Here is a 10,542-nt window from a genome sequence, read left to right as displayed (position 1 = left end):
CCTGATCCTGCTCTGAAAAGAGCCAAGGCCAAGGTGGTCAGAGTTCCAAGTCAATGACCAAGTAGGCAAGACTCGTGGAAGAACAAAGTCTCATCATTTTAATCTGTTCCACACCCTGGGCTAAACCAAGATCCTGAAACTGAGTTGCTGTTTTTCGACCTTAGGACTAGTTCCGATGGATATGTGTAGGTGAAACCTCCTTTGGAAAGCTGTATTATTTACACTCATTTGCCCAGTTAAAGGAGGACTCAAATTTTTCATTTTCTAGAATAAATGGGTTCATTTTGGTCCTCTGTCTTTGAGAACTGAGATTGTAATTAAAAAAGATAAGTTAATTGGTCACTGGTTTGTATTTCAGACTACCCTTTACCTAGTTGTAGATTTCCCATAATGATATTAGTATCAGAGACTCCTGAAAACACTTACCAAAATAGGTCTTCTGGTGCCTTGGTCTCCCTCTTTCCTATTAGAGTAATTTATGATATATGAGTAATGAGCAATGATATAGAAGAAAATGAGAGACGAGAAATTGGTATCACCATAAATGAATAGAGTATGGGACCTAAAGTCAGGAACACCTAAGTTCAAATCCATTTTCAAACCCTTACTAGCAGTATGACCCTGGGCAATTTACTTATTCCTGTTTACCTCAATTTCTTCATCTGTAAAGAGAAGGAAATAGCAAACCACTTTGCCAAAAAAAAAAAAAAAAACAAATAGAGGTATGATGAGTTGAACACAACTGAAAAATTTGTCTGAAAAAAAAAATTTGTCTGTCTGTCTGTCTGTCTGTCTGTCTGTCTGTCTCTCTCTCTCTCTCTCTCTCTCCTTTTTTGAAGGCAAATGGGTTAAGTGACTGGCCCATAGTTACACAGCTAGTAAGTGTCCAAGACCACATTTGAATTCAAGTCCTCCTGATTGCAAGCTGGTGGTTTACCCATTGTACCATCTAGTTGACTCATGTCTCTCCCTTTCAAATTATCATGCATATATTCATCTTTTTAAAGTGGATCCCCCAAAAAAAATCTAACCTCCTTCAAGACAGGTATATTTGTCTTTGTATCCCATGAACCTAGTATTAATCCTTGCATACATAAGGTGCTCAATTAATGCCAGTTGTATTGATTTGTATTAATTTGTTTAATTATTGCTACATATTTTCTATCATTACAGGACAATATCATCTGTTTGTTTTATGACTGACCTTAGCTTACCTATTGCCCTCCATTTTTTAACTTTTGACTTCACTCTCAAATTTGATGTCTATTTTTCTTCCGAGCAGCTCACAGTTGGCATCTACAGCAAGGAAATTCATTATAGTCATTCCTCCCTCCTCTTTTCACTTTCATATCTTTTCCCCACCACCCACTGAGCATAGAGATGATGCTCATGTTGCACTATAATGCCTTCACCTATCTCACAGCAGCATGACTGGTTCACTGTAATTTCATGTGGTCTTTGAAAGAAAATCATGGTTTATACCATCAAAAGGTTTTTCTTGATCTAAACATAATAAATAGCTTTCTTGCCTCTGTCCTTTGGTGTGTTCCAATCAAACAGTCAGATTTTTTCCAACCTTTTATGACCACACTGCTACTCCATGGGTAACATGCCCTCTGCTAGTCTCACCAGCTCCTGCAGTAGAATTCCTGCAGAAACTGCTAGTCAGTATTTAGGAATGTCAGTGGCCTCTAGTCTGTAGTCTCCTCCCTCTCTCCTTGGTGCAATGTCATCATTAGTGATCCTTGTCTCCTTGTACTGGTCATCTCACCTTCCTCACACATCTATTGAAAACTACAGCCAGGGGTTGCTCAGGCTTCAGTCCTCAAAGACTTGTAGAGTTCAGTGGAATGTTCTTTTAAAAAAAATCATAGGTAATGCTCTAATATGTTTGCACAGATACTTGAATCTCTAGACTCTAATAGTCTGAACCACCAATTTGTACAAAATGATTTTTAATAATAGACATTGGTATCTGGAAAGGGGGGGAAGCATTCCTCTTGACATAATTAATATTAAATACCTAAGGTTCTAAGCTTTGTCCCCCTTTATGTATCCATTTAAGAGAGACTCAAAAAAATATGTAAAACCATTTACAGCTTCAGAAATCAGAAATGCATCAATCTCTTTTAATTCCAACACCCCTGAGATTCTCCAGAGAAATATATTTTCTTCGTGCTTTTTTTAAACAATTTAACAAACTTAACAAATTTGCAGAAGACATAAAGCTGGGAAGGATAGCTCATATGTTAGATGACAGAATCAAGGTCCCAAAAGATCTTGACAGGCTGAAGGATGGGCTGAAAATAACAAGATGAAATTTAATAGGAATAAATGTAAAATCCTTCACACAGATTAAAAAAAAATCAACAGCACAAGTACAGAATGAGGTGGGGAGAGGGAGGGGAAGGAGACTTGGCTGAACTCCAGTTCATATGAGAAAAGACCTGGGGATTTTAGTGAACTATAAGCTCGATATCAGCTATCACTTTGTCATGACTGCCAACAAAAAGTGAATATGCTCTTAGTCTGCATGAAAAAATACAAGATCCAAAAGGAAGGAGATGATCATCCCATTCATTATTCTGGGCTACTCAGGGCAGACCACAACTGGGATATTGTGTTCCCCTTTGGATACCACATTTTAAGTGAGATATTGACAAACCGGAACAAACTGAGGTCCTAGAAGAAAAAAAATATTTGCTCAAGATCTCATGGTAAGGTAAAATGTTCTAAAACCATATGGTGAATGACTGGAACAGACTTCTGGGAAACAGAAATTGTTGGCATGAAATATTTAAAAAGTCATTGTGTGGATAAGAAACTAGACTTACTTTGATGAGTCTTAAAGATCAGAAGTAGAGCAAATGGGTGAAGATTCTCTCATTTCTTCCTCTGTGGACTTCATTAGATGAGTCAGACTGGATCCTGTTAAGAGCTAGCTCTTGGATAGAGATCTCCCAAGATAATGATTAGAATTTTCAAACAACAAATACTGGATCACATTCTCAGTCATGAGCATATTCTCTTAGTCCTTGCATTCACTTATTTAAAAAAAAATACCAGTTAAAACTCCATATAATTCAATCTAATATGTTGATTATCTTTATGGAAGTCAGAAAGAAGGTGGGGATAGGGGACAGAGAAGTCTGAAGAAGAAAGGGGGAAAAGGAGGGAAAGGGAGGGGAGGAGGAACATTGAGTAAGAGAGAGATAGTCAGAAAGAGAGTAAACAGAGTCAGACAGAAAAATAGAGAGAGAGACACAGAGACAAAGTCAGAGACAGGCAAAGAGAGAATCAAAAGAGAGTGAGAGAGACTATGAAAATGAAAGAGAAAAGCATTCCATTATGACAAAACTATTTATACTGGAAAGAGTTTCACATCAAAGAGAACTTTTAATAGAGTTTAGTAAACTAGGCTTCTCTGCTTCCCATGAAAATGAAAATTAAATTCCTAAAATACACTGAATGTAAAAGGATAACAAATATGATGAATAAGCTGTGATGTTCTCCATGTTACAGAGTTTGTGAAAATGATCTGTGTTTATGTATAAAATGTTCATAGGTTGGGAATGAAGAAACAAGTAAATATTCTAGAAATATAGGTATGATTAAGTGACAGTGTTTGAATTCCACTTTTTAGACAAAATCAAGGACTTCAGTGGCATCATCTAGACCAAAATCTTCATTTTGCAGTTGGGGAAATTCAAGTTTAGAGATTAAGTAACATATCCAAGTTAAATTAATCAGAGACCAAGCTGAGATTAGAAGAGATCAGATCTGCCAAAATCCATCCTTGTTCTTTGTCCCTTTTCTTATCTCTTTTATAGTTGTACATCCTCTTACTCCTCCATTCTTTCTCTATGAAGAATGAAAGGGTGGAGACAAGCTTGTTATTATTAAGTGCCTATTATGTGTCAGCTGCTGAGCTGAGTGCTTTATAAATATTATTCCAATTGATGCTCATTGCCAACCTGGAAGTAGATGCTATTATTATTATTCTCTTTTTACTGTGGAGGAAACTGAAGCAAACAGGAGGTAAGTGATTTCCTTAGGGTCACTCAACAGGTCAGATTTGAACTCAGATGAATCCTGAATCCTAACACCAGTATTCTAACCACTCTACCACCTACCTGCTTTGTAAAGCTCAAATCTGCTTGAGTACCAAAAAACAGGGTCTTCTGCTTTCTTTGTATCATTGTCCATTTTCTCTCATACAAACACACACACACACACACACACACACAAATACACAAAATGCTTAAAAGTGTGTTCTATCCTTCATTGATGCTCAGACTCACTATCTCCCTCTCACACAGTGCTACTTAAATATACAAAGATGAATACAACTCTGCCCATTCTGAATGTAAAAAGACCCTAAATCCTCAGATCACAATAGTATGGATACGCATGCCCAAAAGCAAACGGTCAACCAAATAAAAGTAGTTTCCATCAGTTATTTTCTATGCAAAGGTTTGGGACATTTTCTGTATTTTAGAGTTCCTACTTTTTAAGTTAGGTCATCTCACCATGTAATTAATTTCACTGAGGTTTTAGGAGCATCAGAAAGCTATGGCTCCTTATTCAACCTCTCCACTGGAACCTGGTGTGTTAAATAAATGTGAAAGAAGACAGAAACTATCTATTATTTATCAGAGTGATGTTTGTCATCAGTTGGATTTAGAAGGGGTATCTGGTGTGAATAGATATAGGTATAGATATAAACATCTATATAGGAGAAAGAGAAAAACAGAGAGAAGAGACAGAGAGACACAGACAAAAACAGAGAGAGAGATGGAGGTATAGACAGATATAAAGAGAATAAAGATAGAGATTTAGATATAAGATATAGATTGGTAGAGGTCTAGGTATAAAAGAAATAGAGACAAAAAAGATAAACTTATTTTGAGACTTTCCCCGATTCTCATAACTTTGAGTGAATGTCTACAATTAATTTGTTCATCATGAAGGGAAATAAAATTGAATCTCATTGTTATAACTGAATCAGAGAATCTCAGAATCAGAAAGGACCTTAAAGGTCACCTAATCAAACTATACCTGAAGCATATACCTATATATATGCTTCTACAACACCACCAAAAGATGATCTTCCTCCTTCTATCTAAAGTCTACCAGTGAGGAGAAATTCATTTTAAAAATGGTCTAAAAAGACACATTTCACTTTTGAGGAGCTCTAATTTTTCTAAGGGAAGCTAAGTGATTCAGTAAATAGAGAGCTGGGTCTGGAGTCAGGAAGAATTGAATTCAAATCCAGTATCAGACACAATAGCTATGTGACCCTGGGAAAGTCACTTAACCCTATTTGCCACAGTTTCCTCATCTACAAAATGAGTAGAAGAAAATGTCGAACCACTTCACTATCTCTGCCAAGAAAGCCTTGAATAAGGTCACAAAGAATAAGATAGGACTGAAAACAACTAAGTAACAAAAAATTGTTGCTATTTCCCTTCGCTCTGGAGCTGCAAAGATAAGGAAAAATACTCTCTATCCTCAAAGAACTAACCATTTAATGGAGAAGACAGCAAGTAAATAACTATGCACAAAGAAGAAGATGTGAGATAAATAGGAAGACATTAGTATTTAGGAAAATCAGGAAATGCATCTTGGAAAGGGTTGAATCTTAGCTAAGGTTTGAAGGAAGCCAGAGAATCAGGAAACAGGTGAGGAGGGAAAGAATTCTATGCATGGGAAACAGTCACTGAAAATGCAAATCTGGAAAAACTATTGCCAATGTTCAAGAAACAGGAAGGTGGCCAGTATTGCTGGATTGCAACATAGAAGTTATATCTAAGAAAACTGGAAATATTGGAAGAATTCAGGTGTTGAAGGGTTTTTAAATCTAAACAGAGGATTTTATATTTACTACTACTGGAGGTTAACAGGAAGAAACTGGAGTATCCTGAATGGAAGTTATGTGTCTAATAAACTTCTAGTTAGTAAGCAATCCATTCAAATTTATATGATATCTAGGAAACCCTAAATATCCCAATCAAACTAAGTCAAGAATTCATTTTACTAACCAAGCAAAAAGAGACAAGATAGCTGGAAGAGAGTCAGAGAGGATTTATTACTGTTGTTATTACTTAGATTCACAATCTCATAGTGAAGGATTTTCTCTCCTAAAGTTCAAATATGAACTTGTTTATACATTCTTGCCCTTACTGATGACTTTCAATAAAACCTCCACAGTTGATGCAGAGAAAGCTTTCCCCCCCTACTAATCTTAATATTTCATGGATGCCAGTTAATTCTTCATTTTTGCTGCATTACCAGTTTTAGTTATACAAGTCATTAATGATAACAGTTTATGCCACTTCTCCCTCAAATCACTGAAAGTAACAGAAACACACAATTTTAGAAGTAGAAAAGACTTCACTGGCCATCTAGTAAAAACCTATCCCCAAATAAGAATTACAATATATCCAACAAGTGGTCATCCACATTTTTTGATTAGAGATCCCTAACAAGGAGAAAAATCTATGGCCTTCTAAGGTCTCCCATTCAACTCTTGCAGAATTAATTCTTTTTCCTTCTATCAAGCCTAATTCTCTTTTCAACTTCAAACCATTACTTAGTTCTGACTTCTAGAACCATAAAGGGTAAATTTAATCCATCTTTGTCTCATGTCTCTAATTACTTGGTGATAATTAATTAGCTCATCTGAGTCTTCTCCCAAGTTAAACATTTCCCATCTTTCAACCATTCTTCAAATGTAGGGAAGCCATGTCACTACTCCATTCAGATCACCCTCCTCTGAAGGCCCTCCCGATTACCAGTGTCCTTTCTAAACTATGGTATCCAAAACTGAACATAATAGTCAAGAAATAGTCCGATAGGAGTATAGTAGGAATATGACTTTCTTATACCTGAAAGCTATGCCTCTCTAGTTGCAATAAGATGGCATTGCTTTTGCTTTTGCTTTGTTTCCACTGACTTATGACACTTTTTAATTCATATTGACATTGAAGTTCACTAAAGCTATTACATCTTTAACAATAAAAATAGTTAATAGTTAGTATGTACCAGGAACTATTCTAATGCTTTACAATTTACATTTACAATTTACATTTATATTTATGTTATAAATAATTTGATTCTCACATCAAGCCTAGGAGGTAGGTTTTTACTATTTCCCATTTTACAGATAAGGAAACTAAGGCAACAGATTAACTACTTGCCCAAGGTTAGTGTCTAGGGCTGAATTTGAATTGAGGATCTCTCTCATCCCAAGGCAGATAGGTTGTTCAGTAGATAGAGTGATATATCTGTCAGCAAGACTTGAGTTCAAATCTCATCTCATACACTTACTAGCTGTGTGACCCTGGGAAAGTCATGTAACCCTATTTGCCTCAGTTTCCCCATCTTCAAAATTAGTTGGAGAAGGAAATATCAAACCACATAAGTATCTTTGCAAAGAAAAGCCCCAAAAGAGGGCTCAAAGAATTGGACTTGACTGAAAGTAACTAAATAACAACTTGTTGACTCTAGGTCCAATGTTTTGTCAACTGTGCCATCTAGCTGCCCAAACTTGTGAAGTACAAACTTGTATTTTATCATTTAGCCCACTGTGTAATTCTAATTGGCATGAGACTTTCCACTCTCTTTTGACTTATTTAGAATTTTTATTGTCTTGAAATCGTGATGTTTCATGATTTATAGCCATGTAACATCCCTAGTAGAATATTGGTGTGAAAAGATTAGTTTTAAGGGCAAGGGAGTACCTGGAGATCATTTCAATCTTTATACAATATCCCAAATGTAATCCCAGTTTGATATCTTACTGCTACTCAAATCTGTGTCTACCCGCTTAAAGTCAATCAATCAATCAAAAACCAATCAATCCATAAATGTTTATGAAACATTTCCCATGTGTTGAGTGCTAGGATAGGCACTAGAGATATAAAGTCAAAAGCAAAACTATCCCTGTCCTCAAAGAGTTTACTTTCTATGGGGAAAAATAATATGGAGATATATAAATATGTGCAAAATACACACCATGTAATACATTTCCAAGCATGTCTCATACTCTCCTCCATTGTGCTTTAGGCAAACTGTACATCCCATGAAAACCTTGTGTTTTGCTCACGTAATTTTGTAAGATGAACACTCTTCTACCCATCTCTGTTTTATGAAATCCTTCAAAACTGAATAGTCCATGGGAACTGGTAAAAACCAGTTTCACTATAAAAGACCTAGCTCCTCAAGCAAACTAAAATGACCCTAGACCCCAGACATTATCCACATCAAGTCCAGCTATTTGTTTACATGGCACAGGTAGAATTAAATTCCTCACTCCTCATTCCTCATTCTTTATTAAGCAAGTCATTAAATAACCTCATTTAATTGTACCAGATTATCCAATTATTTTCCCCCAAGAATGATGAAGTAGTCTCCTATTGGTACCCCATCCGTTTTTTGTCTAAAAGAAAGTCTACAACAATTTTGAATTGTGAGGGACTTTTAGTCTTTGGTGACCCAACAGATGGAGTAAGACACCAAAAATCAAGAAGACCTGAGTTCAAATTTGGTCTCATAAACTAGATATGGGATCCTGGGCAAATCACTTAACCCCTATTTTCCTCAACTATAAAATGGGAATAATAACAGCATCTACCTTGTAGTTTTGTTGAAAGGTCAAATGAGATATTTGTAAAAGGACTTAGTATAGTATCTGTCACATGATAAGCAATATGTAAATGTTTATTTTCTTCCCTTTCCCTTCTCTTTGGCTTGAGTACAGATAACAATGTACATCTGGAGCTATCCCACTCTGTGCTTCCCAAGGATTAAGGGTATTGAAGGTTGTACAGAGAAATTGTACCCTATCTGTATCTGTAACCCATGAAATGCAATAAAGTTATGTTTGTTAGCTGCTATCCCTAGTTGGTGATGTTGCTCTTCAAATCACTCCTTCCCCTTTTGTACTATATGTCTTTTTTGTGAAACTCCCTCATCCATAGTGATTCCTCCCTCATCCAAATTCAGCATTTGATTTGTACTACTTTCTTTTACTTGTCATATTCTGTTTTGCCCTGTAATCATTTGTGTCTTTGTCTTATTTCTCCTGGTGGCACAGTAGATAGAACACTGACCTTGAAGTTAGAAGGATGGAAGTTTGAATCCAGTCTCAGACATCGATACTTACTAGCTATGTGATCCTAGTCAAGTAACTTAACTCTGATTGCCTTCCCAACCAAGGACACCTCCATCCATCCTGATCCATAACTGACCACTGGACCCAGATGGCTCTGAATGAGAAAGTGAGGCTGGTGACTTAGCACAATACCTCTTCACTCAAATCCAATTCACTTCCTTGTCATGGCATCACCTCCCTGATGTCCGGGTCTTCTTTGAGAGTGAAGGACAAACATTTTTATCAATATAAATGGCAAGCTTTTTGAGAAACCACCTCCTTTAACTGTAATTCAAGACTCTTAACAATCTATCTTCTATTTCTAGTTTCTCTCATGCTATATCCTTTCACCTAGTCTACATTCCAATGAAACAAGGATCTTCTTTGTTACTCATTGTCTTCCTAATCCCTCACATCTCCATGCTATGCTTTCACCATTTCTCATGCTTGGAAAAGGTTCCCTTTACTTTATCCTGATGAAATTCCTCCCTTCCTTCACTGCCCAAATATGCACTGTCTTTTTATAATATGAGCTCCTTGAGAACAGGGTACATCTATCTTCATATTCCCAGTATCTATCACTATGCTTTAAACATACTGATACTTAATAATTCCTTGAAACTGTTGTTGGGTTTTATGGCGATACATTCATCAGTCCCTAACATGATGCATTTTATATAGTATATGATTAATAAATAAATACTGGGTGAATAAATGAATGCTCAATAGCAACCAATCAATGTTTTCCATCAGATGTTGTCTGTATCACCAAGCAGTTTACCTGAAAGTTTAGATTAGAGACACAACATGCATTGTCATTTGCTTCAGGATGATGGCTACTATTTAATGCTACTAAACAACCATGATGCTCTAGGATCTAAACCAAAAACACATAGGACATAGACTTTGACCTTTAAAAGTTGTAATAAAAATTATAATTGACATTTATATAGCTTCTTAAGGTTTATAAAGTAATTTGTATATATGAACATATATGATCCTCAAAACAACTCTAGGAGATAAGTATAATTAACCCCATTTCACAGATGAGGAAACAGAAGCTTACAATGATTAAATAATTTTTCCACAGTCACAACTATAAGTGTCAGAGACAAAAGGCAAATCAAGTGCTTTTTTCTCCTACAACACAGTGCTTCTCTGATGATAACTTTTCATATTTCTCAAATGCAAGACAACTCAGGAAAGAAGGGGCAAGATGTTTGTAGAGGTTTTGCTAATAGATATGGCTGTTCAATAGTTGTATAACAACTATTTTAGTGAATAATATAAAAGAATGAAGTAAAATAAGATAAATATATAAATATATAAATATATTTAATTAGTATTTTCAATAGCTGTATAGAAACTCTAAAAACATTTTTCATATC

Source organism: Macrotis lagotis, chromosome 8, assembly GCF_037893015.1.
Source record: "Macrotis lagotis isolate mMagLag1 chromosome 8, bilby.v1.9.chrom.fasta, whole genome shotgun sequence".
Taxonomy (NCBI): Eukaryota; Metazoa; Chordata; class Mammalia; order Peramelemorphia; family Peramelidae; genus Macrotis; species Macrotis lagotis.
The sequence above is the reverse complement of the archived record's forward strand: the minus strand, read 5'-3'. Positions refer to the sequence as shown.